Source organism: Erinaceus europaeus, chromosome 1, assembly GCF_950295315.1.
Source record: "Erinaceus europaeus chromosome 1, mEriEur2.1, whole genome shotgun sequence".
NCBI lineage: Eukaryota > Metazoa > Chordata > Mammalia > Eulipotyphla > Erinaceidae > Erinaceus > Erinaceus europaeus.
The window spans coordinates 189,501,770-189,526,330 of NC_080162.1; the positions used below are offsets into that span (position 1 = coordinate 189,501,770).

General features: G+C 34.9%; 1 long non-coding RNA gene across 1 annotated transcript in view; it reads right to left on the minus strand.

Moving 5' to 3' along the window:
- LOC132541155 (uncharacterized) overlaps positions 1-24,561 on the minus strand; it is a 701,393-nt gene that overhangs the window by 279,832 nt on the left and 397,000 nt on the right. The gene's annotated exons all lie outside the window — the stretch shown is intronic.

Below are 24,561 nucleotides of genomic sequence, written 5' to 3' on the forward strand. Positions count from 1 at the left end.
CAAAATCCCGGAGAAGAAAAAGAATCACTAAATGAATATTGACTTGGAATGAGTAATTGGCAATGTGTATTTTATTTTTGAAGCTCAAACTCAAATGGGTTTTTGTATTTCTAAAATTTTAGTCTCTCTTTTAAAATATATGTTATAGATCTGGAGAGAGTGTTCCCTGGGTAGGATGTATGCCTTGCCATGCAAATGCTCCAGGCTCAGATTCTGGCACCATATGGGGGAATCTTATGACATCAGGGGATTAGGAGAAGTTCTGGCTGTGTCTGTCTGTGTGTCTGTGTGTCTGTCTGTCTCTTTCTGTTTCTATCTGAATGAACTAGCAGCCCATTGTGGTGATATAATGAAAGCACAAAGCCCCATTTATGTAAATATATCTATCCACTGATATCTAATCTACTGCTACATCTATATAATATCTGCGTGTATGCGTGTGTTTATCTACCTATCATCTATCTGTATGTGGGATCATTGAGATTTATTGAGTAAAGGAAGGTAGGTAGGCGGTAGCAGGTCAGGAGACTTTGGGTTTATGGTGCATGATGATGAAAAAGGACATAGTTGGAGGTAAAAATACTTTGCAGTATATAATAGTGAAATGAGAAATTTTGGCTCTGTGTCAATAACTGTAGTTCTATAAAGCAATAGCCTCTCAATAAAAAAGGGGGGGGAAGAATTACACATTTATTTTTGTCACTTGATTTTTTCCTTCAAAAGTAAGACTTTTTTTTTTCTATATCCCAACTGGATTCTTTAAAAGCAAAAGTAGAATGTGGAGTCAAAAAAATAGTTCAAAGCATTAGAACACAGGTCTTGCACTCCTGAGGGCCCAAGGCATCAACATAAGCCAGAGCTAAGCATTGGTCTAGTCTCTATCTCTCTTGTTAAAGTACAAATTTAAAAATGTTTCTTTAAAAATATAACAAATGGAAAAATAACAATAACATCATTACAACTGAAACAAATCACAATTTTATTTACTCTATTTAAAATGAAGAGATTTTTTTTTATTAGAAGAACATTTTTACAATACTGGGGGGATCTATAGTGAGAAATACTTTTCAAGAAAAAAAATAAATTATCTGTAGACATGAGAGATCAAACCTTGATTTTTAGCTATCTTCCACCATAGAAGTTTTAGGGAGAATGACAGGAAGTGAAAGGGATTGTCTCAAGGTGCATAAGGCTAAATTCTAATCTATTTTAGTTTTCATTTATATGTTTATCAAGGTAGTGTAATATCTTCTGTGAATGATGGGTGGATGAAAAATTTAATAAGGAAACAGATTTTATTGTGAAAGGGATACTAAAAATGGCATTACCTCTGAATAAAATTTGACCTGTATTATTTGAGTTGAAAGAGAAAAACTTGTCAAATTATACTGAACATTTTGGCTTTTTTTTTTCTTCTTCTAAAACTTGAGACTGATTGAATGTATAAATTTCCACTCTGCCAAAAATTCCCATGACATCCGTGTTACCTATAGCGATTCGGTGAGTCAAGCAGAACAGCCAGCGCTGCAGACTATAGTACTGAAGGAGATTAAAGCAGTGAACCTACAGTACTTTATTGACCTAGGTCCCCACATTAACCTGATCTGATCCTGTAATTACTATGAACAGAACAGGGCTTACGGTTCTCCTGAATAACACCCCATGCTTTTTTATTCTATAAAGAGATTTTCTATTCATGTCCTCTACTCCTTTTGAGATTTACAGATTTGTAACAAGAAAGAATGTATGCGGCTTTGCTGACACACCAGGAGAGAAAGATACCTAAATGTTCAGGGGCTATAAATGAGACAGATCAACATGTCCCTTTAAAAAAAATTCATTGCAAGTTTTATTTCAAATTTCTAATTATCCAAATATCTTTCAGTTCTTTAGGAATAGTAAAAGTTGAGTTGCAGATGCTGATTAACTATAAGAGAAGTTTTGACATTACTTAAAATACCCTAACTTCATAGTTTTCTTCTTACTTTAATTTTTAGAGTGTAAGGATTTAAAATTATATTGAAAACCGTTACCTACAATAACTTAACCATGATGATAAATGGTAGCAAGATAATGCATTTGAGTGATATTTAATGCTGTAATTAATAATCATATTTTCTTTTAATTTAGAAAAGCAGCTGGAGCTAGCTGATAAGGTATATTATGAGAACAAAGTAATACTTGACTGATAATAATTATGATTTGGAGTAATCAAAAATAATGACAAATCATTTTATTCTTAAAAAACATTTCAGAATCTATCAGGATTTGACTGAGTTAAATGTTAAAAGATAAATGGTGGCCAATATTAAGAATTAGCAATTTAGATGATAATCAAGTGCTTAAAAATATCATAAAGAATTCTATTTCTGAGTTTATACTGTTCAATTTTCATTGTATTTGCACAAAATTTCAAAGGCATAACTTTATCATTCAGAAATGACAAATGTGCTTGTACACAAAAAAGAGAATGTGAGAGAGAAAAATGTCTGGGTGAGTCTAGTTAACAGAAGAAATTAGCATATTACAGACTTAGCAGTACTACTGTCATATTTAGAACCTTCAGAAAAGTATATTTTATAAGAATTCTCTGAACATTATGGTTGTCAAAATAATTATCTATCCAAAGTGCCACCATTTTGTTTTCAATAAGAATAAATAAAATAAGCCCATGAATCAAGTTAAATTTTTGAACTAATATTTAAAAATCAAGTATTTTCAAGAAAAATATGAGCAACAAAGTAGAGTAATACTTGGCCAGTTATGAGATATTGGATAGATGATATTTTATCTTCTTATCACTCTTATTTAGATAATGCAACTAGAATATAGCATTTGGTATCAGACCTTTAACATATTTTAACATAATTTTCTCGTTCTGCCAAATAAAGGGATTATGACTAGTCAATTTGATTATTCTGCCAAAAGTACCTTTCTCTTCTCACCTTATAAGGGTATGACTAATATATAACATGTTCTTACAAAGAAGGGAATCAAAATTAGGAAGGTTAATGGTTTGCCACACACTCAGCTTGCTAATATTCATGTGTTTAGAGTCTAGTTAACAGTGAGACTGATGTGCAGACACCTATCACAGGGAGTTAAGAAATTGTATCTATGTGCCAAGAACTATCCTCAATAAAATGACTGAACAAAAATCTAACAGTAGGATTCTCTGATCTTATTTTAGTAAGGTATATTATGGTATATTAGGTAAATATCTGAGATTTTCTAATGAAAGAATATTGACAATTTTCCTGGGAACATTAGGAACATATTTAAAGTTATACCTACTTAAAATGTTAGTGATTAGAGACTCAAAAAAGGACAAGTGTATATCTTGTGATGGGATGCAGCTGGTTAGAGATGCAGCAGTATAACCTCATCTTTCGGGGTAGCAAAAGATGTTACAGTGAAAAAGCACTTGGAAACAGTGGAGGTGTTTTAATTGATAGGAATAAAAGACTCTGAACTGAAAGAAAAAAATTCATATTCTCTTCTCTTGGGGTTCTACACCTAGAGCGATGTACAGGTTTATTATTAGTGGGCTGAATTTTCTCTCCTGGAGGGCTTTTCAAACCTTTAGTTGCTCTTATCCTTGCTGTGTGAATATAATTTTTATATCATTTTTTTTTGTTAAAATGAATTTTCCATGAAAGCCCACAAAAGTGGCCTGGGATGTGATTATCTTCTTTCCATGAAAATTTTGATGGGTTTGGGTCAGCATTACACCTCTGTTCACTGATTTAATTTGTACCAGTCTTTATAATAATGGAATTGTTCATGAATGGAGTGGGCATTCTAGTCTTTGAGGCCAGAGAGTTTTTTCTTTTTTCTTTTTCTGTAAAACACAAAAGGTTCAAAATCACAGAAATAGGAAACTATGTTACAAAAAAAAAAAGACTTTGAGGCTAGTGAATTTTTATGGTTATAGTATTTTAGTAAATCATAACATAAACATGTTCCCTCTCCATCTTGAAAAAATACATTGCAAAAGCAAACAAACAAACAAAGCAAAAGAAAAAGATAGGATGAAACATAATTATCCCTTATTTTGTGTTTGCAGATCTTAAACTGAGGTGGGATGGGGAGACAGGGTACCCAATGGTCTGGGGAAGAGAAAGATGATATTTTTGGTGGTGAGTGAGGCTTGCTAACATTTGCTTTGGGAAGATGGGACATTGTACTCCTGCCCCATAACAACTGTAGTCTTTGTAAAACCACATTTTTACACTTTTAAAAGTATTTATTTATTTTCCCATTTGTTGCTCTTGTTTTATTGTTGTAGTTATCATTGTTGTTGTTATTGATGCGGTGTTGTTGGATAGGACAGAGAGAAATGGAGAGAGGAGGGGAAAATAGAGGGGGAGAGAAAGACACCTGTAGACCTGCTTCACTGCTTGGGAAGCTACTCCCCTGCAGGTGGGGATCTGGGGGCTCCAACCGGGATCCTTATGAAGGTCCTTGCGCTTTGTGCCACGTGCGCCTCACCCACTGAGCTACCGCTCAACTCCCCATTTTTACATTTTTAGAGAAGGTATTGCAGAAAACAGAAGTTTTATACATGTACCAATAACTTATTTACTGTAAACCATTAATACCCCCTTATTTCAAAATAAGGTATTGCTTTAGAAAAGCATCCCCATAAAAGGGAAAATACCCCAAATACTTTAAGCTGTTCTAATTTTAACTTGTTCCCTTCCGCCAATTCTAACTTTTTTTAAAAAGCATTTGATAAACCACTGACCCAAAACTATATCTCATTAACCATCTAGAATGTGGGGGTGGGGGGTTGGCACAGTGGGTTAAGCGCATGTGGTGCAAAGCACAGGGACCAGCATAAGGATCCCGGTTCGAGCCCCCGGCTCCCCACCTGCAGGCGAGTCGCTTCACAGGCGGTGAAGCAGGTCTGCAGTTGTCTATCTTTCTCTCCCCCTCTCTGTCTTCCCCTCCTCTCTCCATTTCTCTCTGTCCTATCCAACAATGAACAACATCAACAATGGCAATAATAATAACCACAAGGAGGCTACAACAAGGGCAACAAAAAGGGGGAAAAACGGCCTCCAGGAGCGGTGGATTCATGGTGCAGGCACCAAGCCCTACAATAAGCCTGGAGGAAAAAAAAAAAGAAGAATCTAGAATGTGATGAGAACCTTTAATTTCACTATCAGAATAAACATATAATATGTTTTAAGTGCAATTAGAACTGTTTTTTTAATTGCCAACAGGTAAGTTTATAATAAAACAAAACATATTAGTGTAATTGTTAACACATTCAATTATAATAGTTGGGTTGGAATATAGACTGTGAGTTTTAATGAACCTAGCTCAGACCTCAAAGGAAATACTGTTTGTAGGTGGACAGTTTGCAATTTTGGTTTAGAACAGAAAAAGGTTCTTTTTAAATATTTATTTATTCCCTTTTGTTGTCCTTGTTTTATTATTGTTGTTGTTACTGATGTTGTCGTTGTTAGATAGGACAAAGAGAAATGGAGAGAGAAGGGAAAGATAGAAGGGGAGAGAAAAACACCTGCAGCCTGCTTCACCTCCTGTGAAGCGACTCCCCTACAGGTGGGGAGCTGGGGGCTCAAACCGGTATCCTTCAGCCGGTTTTGGGGCTTTAGGCCACTTGCGCTTAGCCCACTGTGCTACTGTTGGACTCCCCAAAACACAGTTTTTAAATGCTTGCTTCTTTGGACCTATCAATGAACATTTATTTTGTCCTAGTTATCAAATATGAGCCCTCTGTATTTTGCCTTAAATATGGAAGTTGTACTATTATGGCTTTGTGCTATTCATATTACCTTATATTTTTCTATTAGTAACTATACTATAGGGCAGGATGGTGGCACATCTGGAAGAATGCTCATGTTACAATGTACAAGGACCTGTGTTCAAGCCTCCAGTTCCCATCTGCAAGGGGAAAGCTTCCCAAGTGGTGAAGCAGAATTGTAGGTGTCTCTTCGTCTCTTTCCCTCTCTATCCTGCCATTCCCTTTCAATTTCTGGCTGTCTGTATTCAGTAAATAAATAAAGATAATAAAAGTATAAATAAATCAGTATACTAAATATTCAATTTATAAATTGTGCTTTTACCAGTAGCTTTAGCAGATCTGATAAGAAGACTATAGTAGGCTTACTTAATGTATACAAATCTTACTGTATACAAATACAGTATATCTTACTGTATATAAATGAAATAAGTTGAATTCATCAGTTTTTTCTAATTTCTTTATTGGGTAATTAATGTTTTACATTCGACAGTAAATACAATAATTTGTACTTGCATAACATTTCTCAGTTTTCCATATAACAATACAACCCCCTTTAGGTCCTCTGTCATCCTTCTTGGACCTGTAATCTCCTGAAATCATCAGTTTATAGTCAGAGTTGAATCTTACAAGTGACTTGACTTTTTTTTTTTGTCATTTGACTTTTTAACTGTTGAATTACTTATGGATTTTTATAACTTTTTCTCTGAGCAGATACATTTATATGTCACTATGTTATAATTTTAGAATTGATAATACTATTGTAGCAATGAAAATTTGTTGGGCGAGTTAGTGGCATTGTGGTTTACATAACAAAATGTGCATGTATGTGTCTAATTATGGCGTACATGCCAAAAAAGGAGGGTCTTTACCTAAGGAAGGTTATTGTAAATGTTTGTAACATATCTATTTAAACAAACCTAACTACTATTAAAATCTTTAATTAGGGCTAAGCATATGATTTTTTAAAAAAATTACAAATACTTCCAAATTACTGAGCATATAGACAGTGCCATGTACCTTCTATACATTTACTTCCTAGTGATAGCTATTAAATTCTTGCCATATATGGGAAAGGCTTACTGAGGTTAAATGACATGGTAAAGCTATACCATAAATCATGTGAGTTTTATCCCAGTCCTCTTGAATCTATGATATTTCTTTCTTTCTTTTTTTTTTACAGTTTATTTTTCTTAATATTTTTAAAATTTATTTATTCCTTTGGCTAGAAACAAAAATTGAGAGGGAAAGGGGAGCTAGAGAAAAAGAGAGAAAGATTCTTCAGCACTACTTGACAGCTCATGATTCTTTTTCCTTGCAGGCAGGACTGGGACTTTGAACATGGTTATGTGTGCTTGACCAGGTCCACCGCCACCTACCTACCTACCCCACCTCTAGATTTCTTATCCAGGCATTTGTATAAAGATTTAAAGCTTACAGAACATCATCCTGGTATCAAGGATTCTCAGATCAGTAGTTGGAAAAAAAGTCTAAAATTGATCTCGAATTAAATGAATTTGATAAAGGTGGTATCTCCATACTTTATAGGTTGATAAGGATAGATGATGATTATTTAAAATTTTTTATATTTATTTTATTTATTTATTCCCTTTTGTTGCCCTTGTTGTTTTATTGTTGTAGTTATTATTGTTGTTGTCGTTGTTGGATAGGACAGAGAGAAATGGAGAGAGGAGGGGAAGACAGAGAGGAGGAGAGAAAGACAGACACCTGCAGACCTGCTTCACTACCTGTGAAGCGACTCCCCTGCAGGTGGGGAGCCGGGGTTCGAACCGGGATCCTTATGCCGGTCCTTGTGCTTTGCGCCACCTGCGCTTAACCCGCTGCGCTGCAGCCCGACTCCCGATTATTTTAAATTTTGAAAGACTGTAAACTGTCTGCAAAGCTCAGCATGCTTTACCCAATCCAAGTGAGCCACTGAATATAAATGTTTCAAAGATAGTCTCTATATGCAAATCAGAATGGAGCATGAGGTAATCGGTGGAATCAGAAAGGTGATATTAAGAATCACTTCTTGAATTTTTCTTTTGAGAAATGACAAAACTTCATTTGTACATACAGATTGTCAGATGAATTGGATATAGGTAAATATTGCATTTTCCTGACACATTTTTTTTTTTTGAAATTCTGCTATTTCAGTGACCATTTCTACCCTATTTTTTCCCAATCAATATACTATCTTTATATTGGTTGATTTATACTACTTAAAAATATGGTTATTTATATACTTATTTGTGGATAACTACATTTGTTTTCTCAATAAGCTATCTAGAATAATCTAAGGGTTTATTTATTTTGTAGATATTTTGTGTCAGTTATTTTTTTCCCTTGGCTGTTTCAAATATGTTAATAGAATAAATATAACATGTTTAAAGATCCAGAAGGAAAAATTATTGTACTGGCTTTGGAACACAAAAATGCTATGGGATGCCTTTGTCTCCTACCTGTGCCATAGGCTGTGAGGAAGTGGGACAGGTAGATAAAAGGAAAGTTAATCAGAAAGCACTCAGGCAGGCACCCCCAATTTTCATTTTGATTTATATAAGTAAAATTACTGAGATAGAAAGATGCAAAGTACAACAAACCAAATTATTTTTAAAGATTTTACTATCTCTCCCACCCACCCCAGATTATATACTTTTAGTGATAGTAGCAACTAATTGAATTTCCTTGCAGTTCATTCATATCAGTAATAGAAAGATGAACACACCTAAGATATGTTGAGGTTGGGTATACTCTTTTATCAGAATGTCATAGTCCATGGCCACATTACCTTGATAGTACTCTTGACACAAACCACTTATTCTATATCTAATTGTTGAGGAAAAATAACTATTAGATTATATTTAAATCATAGGACATTTATAGGAGTGATGGTATGCTTCAGAAATTTTGATGTACACAAGATAATGCCTAAGAAGTGTTCTAGGCAAACATTACAGACATCTGAAGCTACATATAACTAAATGCAATATTTAATCCATAATTATTGGTTGGGTCTTAGCCTCCCCCACCATAAAGAAGTTTGAAAAAAATTTTATGAAGACAACTGTAGATATTTTTGATATGGGTTTTATAAATTTTTGATAATAATACTCTATAATATAAATTTATTGGGTGTAATAATGAAAATGTGGGTTAGGTGATAGAATATTCTCTCTCTTTGGAGGCACGCGAGGAATATTTAGGTGAGAAGTGAGATGATGTTTCTAGATTAAGTTCAAATATCTCAGTACTGGAAAATGTTCTTTAGGTCAAAATATAGTATTGGTAATACTCAACAATCTCTGACCAAGAGAAAGCAAATGCAGCAAGAATGTTATCAACTGTTGAATTAAATGAAGGAAATGTAGCTATTTGTTGTATAGTTTTAATTTTCTACAGTTATTTTTTCTAACATATTTGAAAATTTTCAAGTGAGAAAAATATTATATTTTTGTCTTATTTTAATTAGCTATAAGAAAACCATGTAGTTGAAATCATACAACATACAATGTACACAACTAATTCCTTTTATTCAAACCAAATAAAACCTCTCATTCTCAGTCATGAGGAGTAGTACTCAAATTATCCTGGTAATTGCTTCATGGATTCATGTCACTATTACAGAAAATAGCACTTTTGTCTCCTTCATCAGCCATTTTGAAATGCATTTTGTATCTTCAACTATCAGCACATCTCTTTCTCTCTCTCTTTCTTTCCCTTTTCCTCCCACCCTCCCTCTCTTGCTTCCTTTCTTCCTTGCTTCCTTTCTCTCTCTCCTTTTTTTTTTACTGGGAGTTTAATGGTTTACCAATATATCCTTTTATATGTTAATTAGAATGTATTCTATCACTACAGAACTCCAATACTTTGATTAGTTTGACAATAGCATATTTGAATCTTAATTTAAAAATCAAACTATTTTTGTTGTTAAGTGTCTTTATTAGAGAAATTGAAATGTAATAGCTTCCAGAATACTATAAACTGTACTGAAAAATAATCAATATTTGAAATTATCCAGTATGATTTTGCATTATGTATTATCTAAAAGACAATGTGCTAAATCCTGTTTGGTCAGGTTGTATTTTTCTGGAATTGCATTTCTCTTTGCTAGTTGTAATGTTAAAAAGGTCAAAAATACAGTCCAAGGACCTGCATAAGATGCCCAGGTTGTATGTATCAAGTTAGGGATTTGTTTTGTGGTGATCACCCTTTCTGATTTAAAGATTGCACGACAAGGAACTATTAAAGTAAAGGGCAAAGCATTCAATTTTGTGATGTCGCTTTTCTTGGACAGGCTTTAAATATAGGTCACCTGATGTTATCTGGATTTGCGTATTAAAGCAGCACCTGCTAGAGCTGGTATGTCTAAGGGTCTGTCGGTGTTTTCATTTTCAGGGTGTGTAGACTATATCTTGATTCTCTAAACCTAAGTAAGCATCTATCTAAATCGCAGTGAGCTGGGTTTGTGGAGATATGTTTATTTTTATAATATACTGCAATTTTAGAAATGAATGTCTGCTTAAATATATACTGAGGTGAAAAATGAAAACATTGGATCAACAAAATCATCCTAACATTGAGTAACTCCACAACTGATTCTTTTAAAAAGTGCCTGTAAATTGTACAATGAGATATCTACTTAAAGATCCATTAAAATGGTAATTATAAGTTACTGAAATTTGTGTGTCATACTTTAATCATGAATCTATTACTGCACTATAGTGTAGCTATTGTTAAATTTCACCTTTTAAATGTGTCTTAGTAAAGCTTTTTAAAATGGGCAATTATACTTTATTATCATGTTATATTATATTCTATTAATATAATGATAATGGCACTAACACTTTTCATCTATACATACATACACACAGAAAGAGATTTTATTTCAAGTAAGTATATTGAGAACACAGAAATTTTACATGCTGTCATCTTGTTAAAAATAACTCTGACATGTCTATATGTAAAATAAATTATGTGATAAATAGTAAAAAATGTTCCCTACATAAATATTAAAATCAAGCAGCTGTCTAGGATTTGATATTACCTATGTCTAAAAGTTTTTACAAAGCATATAATTTCAACACAAGTCTGTTTCAGTAATTTATGTATGAAAGTGCTTATTTTTTGTGGATTCCTGAATATAAAAAAACCAAAAGCTAAGAATTAAATGGTGACTATTTTATAGATAAAAATGTGCTACCACTAGAACTTAATTAGATACAATAAAATTACTTACTTGCTTGTTTGCTACTGAGTATTATATAAATTTCAAAACAAATAATTCACATCTCAAGTAAAAACTGATTTTTCAGTGGTGATTCTTACCTTTCTATAAAGCATTGTGTTTTTGAAAAAGCAATTTAAATATTGGGATAAATAGTCAACATTCAGTATCATGGCGATCTAAACTTATGTTTGCAAAAAACTATGACTAAGTAATAATCTATTGTAAATTATTTCTAAGTTGATAATGTCCTATCTGCATGTTAGGTGATATTGTCTTTTGGGGAACAAATAGATTAGTAACATATCAAAGGTGATTTCTAAATTCAGACTCACAAAGTATTATGAATAGATTAAAAAGTTGTTTGAAAAAATCCTTAACAGTTACATTCCTATCATCACTGTCTTTGAGTTTTCTTTTTAAGGACTTTGATAAGGAATCACATGCTGCAATATTTAAGCTTGATGGGGCGGGTTACGGATAAAGGCTTAAGGTGGCTTAACTAGCACTTCTGCTTACATTTTAAAGACATGGATCAGTGTCATCTGAAGCAACTTTATGGTCTGTTTCAGCACAACTGAAAATATTAGAAATACAGATAAAAACTTTAGGATAGGGGCCATGATTTGCATGTTGGGTTAATTTATATTTTGGCTAACTTGCTTGCTTCATTCAAATGTTTCTATGGGCATTGATTTTTTTTTTTCATGCTGACTTTAAATGAGAAAGCACATTTTTTTTTTTCCCTCAGAAAGCCAACAGTTTTCTACATAAATGGGTTCAGACTTAATTTTAATGGAAGTGAAACATAGTCAATAGAGGCAAATTAAAACCATATAATTTTGTAATCTTAGTTTAGCTATAATTGCAGCAATAAAACAGTGGAAAGAATAATTGTGGAACATATGTTTGTGAGTGACATTATCTAGGTGACTTCCTCTTTACGGCAATGTGCTGTCCTATTTGTTTCCCCTCCCTATGTATTGGAATGACAAACCTGCAAGTCTGGAGTTAATGCTGATTGCAGCAGCTGCTTACACATGGAGTCTCCATAGCAACTGTGAAGGTTGCCATGCAACCATATTCTTTTAGGGACAGTGAAAATGCCCAAAGGCTTACTAAAAATACATGGGGAAAAAAATCTGAAATTTTCTTACTACTTTTAGTGGTTATAAAGAACTATGATACAAGTTGAAAGCACAGGTCAAGCAAATAAAAACCCAGTTCTGACCTTTCAAAAATTGCTTGCTCTTGGCTGAAATCTCAAGCTTTATTCACAGAGATGACTTCTGATCGATTGTAAAATTGGTAGCTTATGCTAGGCAGCCCTTGAAGACAGGAAGATTCAGTATGGTGCTATTGGTATTCCTTGTGGGGTTAAAGGTCAGTAGAAAGTCATCAATGCAATATTGATTGGTGGGGCTGAGAAATTCCTGTGTTTACACCTTCTCATTGCTTAGGGTTGTGTACCAAACCTTAAGTAGACTCATGCAGCTTCTGAGTGTGCTGTGGAACAAACCATTCCATCAGCAAAAGTGACATCACTTCAGTCAGCTCAGCTGTTTCTGCAGCTTTCTATAAATAGCTAGATAAAAAAAAAAAATGAAGATGACTTGCTGAGCATTTAGCCAACCAATCTGCTTATTCCAGTCATTTAGGTTAGGACTCTGGTTTAAAAAACTTTCATTATTATTCATGCCTTTATTGTAATTAATTATTTTAATAACCTTTTTGAATATAACAAGGTATGTGTGTATCTCTATAGATAGACAAATTTAATAAAGTTTGACTCGTTTTAAAGACTGCCTCTTAAAAATACGGATACTGACTGCCATCAAATGGGGCAGGTTATGTGCTAACACCTGGTCGTACATGTTCAGATACAGATATATTTGCTACTTAATTTATTATTTTGAAAGGTAAACATAGCAAAGAATCACTCTTTCAGATGACTATCATCAAGACATAGTATAAGATTTTTAGAATTCAGCTGTGGCAACAATAAGAGAGGACTATTTAAAAAAGATAAATAATTTATAGGCACTTATTTTTTTTTACTCATACTTAACATTCATTAGTCATAACACCTTTATAACATTTTCTTGAATACAGTTACACAATAATATCTTCAAATGAAGCATCTCTATAAATACTCTGAAATTTCAAACTATTATATAGTAGACTGATACTGTGATATCTTGTGATAGAAACATTTTTTCAAAATTCTATAGGTTATGTAACATTAAGATCCATGGCAAGTTAATTGCTTCTCAGGAATCCAGAATTTTGCAATTTCAAATTGGTAGAACACATTTTCTGGAAACACTGTGGATAGCTTGTGTCTATGCTTTACTGAAGTAAGTGTTGAGCTCACTCTGTCTAGTTGATCAAATGCGTGCTTAATTCCCAGTTCTCCAAGTATCCAGACTGATTTAAGATGTGAGTTTACATGTACACATGAAAACTAAAATAAACTTCTGTCAGTTTGATACATGTGGAAGAACAATAAAGAACAGCCATGTAGTAATAGAACTTCACTCTATGTGCCAGCTCATTTCTTGCTGCTTAGCTTTTTTCTTTTTTTTTTTCTTTTTGCTTTGGTGCCAGTGGCTTGGCTTGTGCTTTATTTAAGAAGACTTTCATCCTCTGCTATGGGAAAGACTAGTGAGAAGTAACATATTAATTTTGCCCCAATAGGCTCTTCTCTTAAAATAATTAACACAGATATTCTAAACTAAGAGTGATCTTTTTCCATTAGGTAGTTCACTTTAACTGGTAATTCATAAAGACTATATAGCGACTCAATTGGAATTAAATTAATGACTCAGTTGTAGTTAGGTTTGCTTTATAATAAAGATTTCCTTTTTGCTTAAGCAGACTACACACACACACACACACACACACGCAGTCAGAATTAATCTACAGCATAAAGATCTGAAATGGAAACTGCTTTTTGAAAGACCATTATAAAACTATATATGTAAATATTTAAGTCATTAGACTTGCTAGAAAGTTATCTACACAGAACTAATACTTCTAAAATTAAAAGTGTTTGGGCTGACATTTAGTAAACTCTAAACACATATGCAAAATATGCAATAAGCATATAAGTAGTCTATAGGGCAAGACTTTGGGCTTTAGGCTTTATGTTCACATGCAACTATGCTGCTATTTCTTTAAAAATAGCATGCCTTGACCCATCTTGGACAGAGCTAGAAGGAATTATGTTAAGTGAGCTAAGTCAGAAAGATAAAGATGAGTATGGGATGATCCCACTCATCAACAGAAGTTGACTAAGAAGATCTGAAAGGGAAACTAAAAGTAGGACCTGACCAAATTGTAAGTAGGGCACCAAAGTAAAAGCCCAGTGGTGAGGGGTAGACATGCAGCTTCCTGGGCTAGTGGTGGGTGGGAGTGGGTGGGAGGGATGGGTCACAGTCTTTTGGTGGTGGGAATGGTGTTTATGTACACTCCTAGCAAAATGTAGACATATAAATCACTAGTTAATTAATATGAGAGGGGGAAAATCAATTGTATGTCTCAAAGTTTTTCAAAACACAAACTGAATCTTTTTAATATATAGGCTGTGTATTTGATATGCGGACTCTCTCAAAAGCCTAGACCAAGTAGATTAGAAGCATCCAATAGCACAGCTATATACAAGATACTGGGTACTGTACAGCAAACCATAACAAAAGGACTTTTCAAAGTTAACCCAATTACCAAATAATGTGATGATAACATTAACTATCAATTGTCTTTTTGAACCCTAAGACAGCAGGAACCTCACATCTCCACTATAGAGCCCCTACTTCCCCCAGTCCTGGAACCCTTGGATAGGGCCCACTTTCCCATATGCCTCTCCCAATCCATATCAAATAATATTGCATCCGCCGACCACAACCTAACCAACGCAATGATTGCCACCTCAACATGCTTCACTTCAGACTGTGTCCAGAGACTTCACGTGTGGAATGACAACCCTTCAGCTTCATTACTCGGGTGAGACCTTTCCTTTTATAGTACACTCTAATTTCATCTCAGGTGGTTCACTTTCTAACAAAGTCCCAAAACCTAGATATACACCAGTTTCTGTGAGAGAGAGAGCTTATGTTCACACGTATCCATAAACTACTGCGAAATATATACCTGAAAGCAGAAGTACACTAGAGTTTGCAGTGAGTACCTCCCTAACACTTCCTCTCCACTATTCTAAGCTTTGGGTCCATGATTGCTCAACAATTTGTTTGGCTTTGTATGTTAACTCTCTTTTCAATCACCAGGTTCCAGATGCCATCAGGATGCTAGCCAGGCTTCCCTGGATTGAGGACCCCACCAATGTGTCCTGGAACTCCACTTCCCCAGAGACCCACCCTACTAGGGAAAGAGAGAGGCAGATTGGGAGCATGGACTGACCAGACAACGCCCATGTTCAGCGGGGAAGCAATTACAGAAGCCAGACCTTCTACCTTCTGCAACCCACAATGACCCTGGGTCCATGCTCCCAGAGGGATAGAGAATGGGAAAGCTATCGGGGGAGGGGGTGGGATATGGAGATTGGATGGTGGGAATTTTGTGGAGTTGTACCCCTCCTACCCTATGGTTTTGTTAATTAACCTTTCTTAAATAAAAAAAAATTAAAAAAGCATGCCTTAGAATATAAACGAAAATATGATATCACATGTAAATTTCAAAAACAATAAACTTGTTATGACATCAGTGTGTCATTCATTCTTTTATTTGAAAACATAAAGGTATGCTAGTTTTAAGATCATCTTCTTTCTTTTTATTTATTTATTTATTTTAAATGTTTTATTTTATTTTATTTATTTTATTTATTTATTCCCTTTTGTTGCCCTTGTTGTTTTTTTATTGTTGTAGTTATTATTGTTGTTGTCGTTGTTGGATAGGACAGAGAGAAATGGAGAGAGGAGGGGAAGACAGAGAGGAGGAGAGAAAGATAGACACCTGCAGACCTGCTTCACCGCCTGTGAAGCGACTCCCCTGCAGGTGGGGAGCCGGGGTTCGAACCGGGATCCTTATGCCGGTCCTTGTGCTTTGCACCACCTGCGCTTAACCCGCTGCGCTACAGCCCGACCCCCGATGAAAGATCATCTTCTTTCTTACAGCTATCTCCTTTGTGTTCCAACCACACATTCATATTTTATCCTGACTTGACTCTAAATTTGAATTTTAAGGGTGCAATTTTGAACTTCCATGCTATCACCTTGTTTCTGTTCTCAAACACTTTTGAGAATATAAGTAGACTGCTTTTACTTGACTTAGATGATTCCTTTCAGAATATGTACAAGTCCTTAAGATGTTCTGTCTTTGAAAGGTATTGTAATTTATTTTTTGTTCAAAGAATCTTCCTAAAAGAGTTTAAAAGTTCTGTACAGGTTATAATTGGAAATAAAATAAAATAAGAATACATGACTATGGTTATTATTTTTAAAAAATATTTTTAAATATCCCTCATGTCTAATTGTATTGTTAGGTCAAATTTTCATTTATTTTTTGAACCTCTGTCTTATATCTCTCAAAAAATCTTGAAGTGAGCATTTAATAACTAGAAAAGATAAAATTATTAATAGCAAGACAATAGCTGTTTATTAAAACATAATAAAATGCACTAAGTATGAGGTCTGATTTTAGCTCATTATGTCTAAGGACATTATCAACACAGTAAAAAGAAAGTTGGGAAAATCTTCTTAGCTTTTTCTCATGACAGTGAGCCATTAAATCTCATGAGTAATGTTGAAAAAGCTGGATCTTGCATAGATCGCTCTTTACCCAGGATGCACTTCTGTCTGCAAGATTCTGAATAGAGACACACCTGCTAGCTAGCTGATAACACTCTGGGGTCATTTCATTGAAGAAACTGTCAGCTAGGCGGTACTTAAAATAGAGCCACAGACAAAATCATGACCTGCACTGTTGAGAATAAAATGGTGTAAAAGCAGAAAGGAAATGTAGATAAATGCACATTCTTTTGTACCATAACAAAACTTTTACATGTAAATTCAACTGAATAGGAAAGAATAGGAAAGAATGTTTCCCTCTACAGTAGAAACAAATTAGATTGTTCAGCTGCACATTTGGCTCTCAGCCAAGGGAGTCGTGTGCCATGCTTGTTTGCCTACCAGTGCTGCTTAGATTGGCAAATGCCCATGCAGTCTGAAGAGGGCAGGCGGACGACTGGATGCCTGCCAGGAAGTGTGTGGGACTGATGCCACTGCTGGACTCCATAGCCTGGTAGGAATGAGGAGTACAAAGGCATTCAATAATCTGAATGTCCCTTTGCTTCAAGAGAGTGGTGCCAGGCAGCATTTAATGAGAGATTGCTTTGTTACAAAGTCCTCAACATCAAGTGGGCTGGTGAGCTCATTAACCTGACTGCAGCAAATAAAAAAGGCACACTCAGAAGACTCCCATGATAGCCTACTCAATGGTGTAAGAGCCCTTTTGCTTCCTTTATGGTGATCCATTAGCAAGCAGCAGTGTAAACACCATAAAGCAAGCCAGGTTTCTGATTGTTCAACTAAAGTCTGTTTCCCCTTGGGGATTATACCACCAGTTGATATAGGATTTTTCCTCTAAAGGTTTCTATCTACTATATAATGACCTTCTTTGCAATGAAAGATTTTGGGGTTTGCTCTTAAGAGCATAGCTCCAGTTAAGGAAACATGAATAGTTCAGATGTCTGAAAGAAGGTAATGATGTAAGACATAGAAACAAACTACAAAGTGGAGTGATCCCAAGGGGAAATCTTGCAGTGCACTTTTGAAGCCCCAAATGGTGAACACATTACTTTACTTTTCTATGTCCCTTTATTTTTAGCTTTCATTGGGCTTTACATTTATACAGAAGGTAGGCAACCCCTGCGGCTAGGAGACAGTTCACTGAGCATCTGTTTCTGAGTGCTGCTCTGGTTCTCTGGGGATTACTACTACTTTGCAAAGGCTCTCCAGCAAGGATTCTTTCTCCTCCATTTGAAACATATTTGGTGTTTAGGATCTGCAAAAATAAACTTAAAACACTTAAACAGAATGATATAGTATAGACTTTTTTTTTCTAATTGCCAAACTAGTTAGGCAAAGAAAAATCAAAAAGAAAACAAATTATCATGGTCTGGGAGGTGACAGGGTGGATAAAGCATCGGACTCTTAAGCATGAGGTCCTATGTTCAATCTCTGGCAGCACATGTACCAGAGTGATGCCTGGTTCTTTCTCTCTCCTCCTATGTTTCTCATTAATAAATAAATAAAGTCTTTTTTTAAAAAAGAAAACAAATTATCTCAGCATTAAGTCTTTAGAACTCTAAAGGGCATATGTTGCTTTATTTTGTGTTCAATGACTAATTTGGGGATGTCAGACCAGGAAGAATGTTTTATTTTAGGTAAGGACTGCTTCAAGAATTGAGAGCAGAAAACTTGCTACTCTGAGTTCCTGAGTTCAAGTCCAGAGCTAGTTGCCACTAAGTGTTGGTTATTGTCTACTGGTTGACATTTGGTAGTTAAGATAACATGAATTAATCATCTTGATCTTATTTATAATTTACATGTGTCTTCAGTAATGAAAATATTACCTACATCTGCAACATAATCTAGACACAGAAGTTTATTGTTCTTTTTTCCCCAAAGTCATTTTGAAAAAAAAAATGTCAAGTTTAATTCTGATGGAATCATGAGTTCTGACATTTTGTTATTTAAAAAAATACATCATATCAAGTTTGGACATAATGAGTGAAATGCTATGCCTCGATTAGGATATTTAGTGAGATGTAAAGAAATACTTAAAATAGTTCATACCACAAACATTTAATTAACTTATCCCAGCAATTAAAATAAAGGTACCTGTGCCTCCATTTCTCAATTTGTACAAAGAATAAGTTATATCAAAATAATATTGAATATGTGAATTCCCTGAAAATTAACTAGCTTATGCCTGATTTAAATAGTTACATTTGCATACAACAGAGATAGACCACCTTTTCTTTCTATCTATCTATCTATCTAAAGATTGAATTAGGAGTACTGATATTTTTATATTTATTTATTTGCCTCTAGGGCTATTGCTGGGGCTTGGTGTTTTCAATATGAATTCATTACTACCAGTGACTAATTTTCTTTTTCTAAAAATATTTCATTAATTAATTTACCTGATAAAAATAGAGAGATATCCAAAGTGAAGCGGAATACTAAGACACCTGGAGTACTGCTTCACTGCTTGCAGAGCTTCATCCCTGCAGGTGGGGCCTGGGATTGAGTCTGCAGCCCTGAGCTTGGTCACAGGTGATGACCACTACTTGGCTCCTCTTTTAAAACAACAGCATGACAGAGGCAGAGAGAAATAGGATGAGAGCAGAAGAAAGAAGAGAGACATCTGCACCCTGCTCCACTGCTCATGAAGCTTCCCCCCACCACACACAAAAGAACTGAATGGGGGCTTGAACCCAGGTCCTAGTGCTTGGTATTATGTGCCTTACTGGTTATTCCAATGCCTAACCCCCTGATATCTTTATTTTAAATGATGACTTGTTCAACCGAAAAATGGAAAATTTATAATTACATGTCCCTTTGTGGGAAACTGTAAATAGATTCTTTCAAAGTATAGATAGACTATTAAAAAGTCAGAAAAACTCAATAAAAATAAGAGGAATTTTTTGTTTCTGGATAGTGAGACTTTGAGAATATACATTATCATTTATTTTATCTTGTTCAGCTTAGTTTTTTTCTCTATCATAATATTTTACATAAATCTAAATATTTTTTATTTTATTTTATTGCCCAGAGGCTTTTAACGAGGAAGACAGAATGGCTTAGTAGAAAAGGAAGGACTTTAAGTTAAGACAATGCCAAGTTACAGTTCTAGCTTTTCCATTCATGGGCTGTGCACTCTTTTCTAGGTTAGTTGTCTTCTCTATGTCTCAGTTTTCTCATATAAAAACTAACAGGAAAGTATGTCTCAGAGGAGATTAAAAAGATTAACTAAATAGCAGTATTTTAAACAAACACTGTTGTAGGTGGTTTTGTTACTGTTGACTTGGTATTGTCATTTTGAACTCCTGTTCATTCTTCCATTCTGTATTTATTGATTAACTACTGTCTATGCTTATTTTATAAACCCACTTTCAATGTGTTCGTGCACCACATGTAATAGAAGCCCTTAGACTTTTGAAAAATTATACCCTACTTCTCAAAAAAACTAACCATAAGACCATAAGCTTACTGTTGGTAATGGTAAGTGACTAAACATCGAAGAAAAAGGTAAATTCTCTCTTAAAGGCAACAGTATTTCCTTTCTGGAAGCACAATATCAGTGTTCTTTTTTTCTTCAAAGTATTTCAAATATAACTGGTTCTTTTGATACTGTGAACTATAGACGTAGACCAAAAGCAGATATTCCACTAGGAGGCAGCACAAGGTCTTGAGAAGTTCCAGAACTTTGATGTTTTAGAAGACCTGGATTCAAGTCACCAACCATTGAAGTGAAGCATTGTGACATGAAGCAGGTCTTTCCACTCATTCAATTTCTCATTTTTGGATACAGGGAATGAACATAAGGTTTAATTTCACTAGTTAGTATAGGAATACATAAAACACAAACAATGCCAGGCACACACAAAGTGTTTATTGTTACTTGCTATTTTACATGAGGATACCCATGAAGCTGAAAACCTAAGGATTAGTAAAGAGGTTTGATATTCTTGAGGTTTTTTTTTTCTTTTTAGGAACCACTAGAAGTATATCGTGTAATTGTTATAGAGAATGGTCTCCTGGCTTCTGGAAATGTCATAAGGCAACAGATTAGAGTAGTTTGCCTATGGGGAGAGAAGCAAATGCCATCTTCAGCTGAGTCAAGAAGAAACTGTTAGTAGAGATATTACAGGGACAATTGACTTGCATGTGAACAGTTCCAGGTTTGAGCCTTGGCACCACCATTTTAGGCAGTGCTCCAGTCAAAAAACAAACAAACAAAAACAGGAAAAATAATAAAAAAGCTCTCTTTTGCTGTGCATAGGAACTTCAAAATGACTGGCCACAGACAACCAAATAAGCCTGAGACTACTTATCATGACATGAAATAATCTAGTCTAAGAAATCATCTTTTCTAGGTCAGGCTTTTTTTTTTTTTAAATAGCTTTACTAGTCTCCGATATTTCAGTCTTTTCTTCCCCCTTAATTTCCTTTTCTACACTGAAGCTTTTTTTTTTCCTTCAAAATGTATGTCATTGCCTTAAAATATTCCTTTGATATTCTTATTCTAATTCTCTTTGCTCCCTTAGTGATATCAGTGAGCAAGGGAAACATTCAAACGAAAAAAGAGCCCATTTACTTTAGTTTAAGCCAGGTGATAAAAGTTGCCTAATGAATGAAATCTATTTGTTCATTTTTTGAAAAGGATGGAGTACATATTCTGCACAAAGGGAAACAAGCAGGCCACCATCACAATGAAACACAGATTTCCTAAGACCCCCCTACCTTTTTGGATTTATCTATATCACTGAAACTAATTTTGCAGTGCCACATTTTGCCATCTCTTTATTCAGAACCCTATGTTCCAACCCTTCCCTCACAATGTGAATCTCAGAAGACTACATATTAGCCTGCCTCTGACTATTAGTTAATACATTTGCATATGTTTGCTTATTATAATGTTATTAGCTAAAGCAGAGGATCTTATGACAGAAGTTATATTGATAGTGACACCATGCAGTTATTTTTAGTGAAGACCTTTTCTCAACTTAGAGCTGCCATTATTATGACTGCAAGAATATAGTATCTTTCTTTTATAGCTTATGTTACAAATGCCATCATACATTTTATTTATACATTACCAAAAACATCACCAATCAAGAAAAACAGAACTGTATCTTTACAAACTATTTATTCAAATATACAAGCTTAATTTGTTGTCCTAATTGTGTGTTCCCTTCTCCAAAAATATATCTTTAAAAAAACTATATACATACTCATATACATAACAACCACAGACTGTCTGAATATAACCCTCCATTCTTTGTGTGCATGCAAAGTCTCTCAGCCAATAAGAACTAGTGTGGCAGTCTGTACTGGATTTGCTCTCTTAGCCAATGAGTGTCAATGTATCATAAAAACAAATGCTCTCAAACTCAGTCTTTTTTTTTAATGTATTCCTGTGAATAATTTTGACTCAGGATAGTTGCCAGAAAATGTAGTAGATGTGTAGCCCCCAAGTGAAGCAGATAATTTCTATGTAACATAGAGATTAATTTTTGCAAGCAGTTGAGGAGTTTAATGAAATAGTAGGATATCAGGATGAAGATTACAGATAATTATAGACTAGTGCTTTCACTTTACATAGAACATTAAAAATATCAGGACAGAGTAGACATGCTGACAAACCATGATATGGACTGTAGCTACAGGCATATGTGAGTGATTGCATGGAAATTTGAAGAGTCTGAGACAATGCTTCTTTTTTTTTTTAAACTTTTAAAAAAAATTTATTTAGTTTATTTATTCCCTTTTGTTGCCCTTGTTGTTTTATTGTTGTAGTTATTATTGTTGTTGTCATTGTTGGATAGGATAGAGAGAAATGGAGAGAGGAGGGGAAGACAGAGAGGAGGAGAGAAAGATAGACACCTGCAGACCTGCTTCACCACCTGTGAAGCGACGCCCCTGCAGGTGGGGAGCCGGGGTTCGAACCGGGATCCTTATGCCGGTCCTTGTGCTTTGCGCCACCTGCGCTTAACTCGCTGCGCTACAGCCCGACTCCTGAGACAATGCTTCTATCCCTCTGTGTACATGATGCTGAGAGCATACATGTATATGTAAAGGTGATTCAGTCTTTCAATTTCTAGAAATATATCCAACATGTTAAATGAGATACTCTTTGAATACCAATTTCTCAGTCCAATAGCCTTTCTTGACACACATAAAAGTTTCTTTTTCCATCAATACTTCCCTGTCACCTTCAGTGTTTCCTTGGCTCTCTAAGGATAGACTTTGTGTTAATACATGGTTTGCTTTCTGTTTACTTCTCCAGATTTAATTCTCAACTTCCACCTTCATGTTTTATCCTTTCGAACATGTTATTCTAGCTAAGATTTTCTTCTTCTTTCAACCCTTCTCTAGTGAGACATAGTCCTTTGGCTCTTTCACCCAGTGTTTCTCTTCAAAGTAGTCTTCTCTGAATCTCCACACGGACCAATTCCCCATGTATCATGCCCCCACTCTGTGAGCCTCTTTTGTTTATTTTATTTCTGCTTGTCAAATTTTATGATTATTCTATATTTATGATCTTATGTCATGTTTAACTTACAATAAATGGTGTTATATGTGTAACTTTATTCACTCCACTTCCAGCACCTATCAGGGTCTGCATGGCATCTTTAGATAGCCAGTTATTTCATGTCGAGTGACTGAATGGACTCAGCGTTACTTTCCAATTTCATTTCTCACCATCCACCCATTTCCCTATGCTCTTTATTTTCCAGTTACCTTAGTGTCAGTGTGATATTTCCAAACATATTATGTGCTTCATATTTATCTACCAATTTATCATCTTTCTTCAGTCTGAAAAGAATTCTTTCTTCCTTCCTTCCTTCCTTCCTTCCTTCCTTCCTTCCTCCCTCCCTCCCTCCGTCCCTCCCTTCCTTCCTTCCTTCTTTCCTTCCTTCCTTCCTTTCCTTTTGTTGCCCTTGTGGCTTTATTGTTGTAGTTACTATTCATGTCGTTGTTGTTGGGTAGGACAGAGAGAAATGGAGAGAGGAGGGGAAGACAGAGAGGGGAAGAGTAAGATAGACACCTGCAGACTAGCTTCACCACTTGTGAAGTGACTCCCCTGAGGGTGGGGAGTCGGGGGCTTGAACCAGGATCCTTGTGCTTTTCACCACCTGTGCTTAACCCACTGCACTACCGCCCAACTCCCCTGAAAAGAATTCAAATGGTTATTGAAATCATACTTATAGTGTTAATGCCTTGTACTCAGATATTCATTTCTAAGTTTCCCCCACTAAAATTGAACTATAGTTGTTTCTTTCTCAGCATTTTTACATTTAATTATAACTTCAGTACTATTTGTTTATCCTTTTTATGGTATTGCATATTCTTTTAATCAGTTTTGGCTGATACAACAAAAATAAATAAATTAATAAAACAAGCCATAGACTGGCTAACTTAAAGAATATATAATTATTAGCTCTACAGTTTTGGAGCATAGAAGTTGGATGTCAAGTGCCAATATGACCAGGTTCTTTATCTGGGCTCTTTCCAGTTTACTTATGGCTGTTTTTTTTTTTCTTTCTTTCTTTCTATATATCCTTGTATATTTAAGATACATAGAGAGTTTTAGTCTCTTTCTGTACTTCTAAGGATACTAATCTCACTAGAGGGGCTGAACTTTAGCACTACTTATAAATCTATTTACCCATCAAAGCCTCCACCTTTAAACCATCCCACTGGAGTTTCAAACATGAATTTTTGGGAAACCACATGTAAGTAAAGTGAATAAGGGCAATTTATCTGAAAGTCTTTGATCTTGAATCAGTTTTCCTGGTACCAAGGCAGTAGTTCTGAAC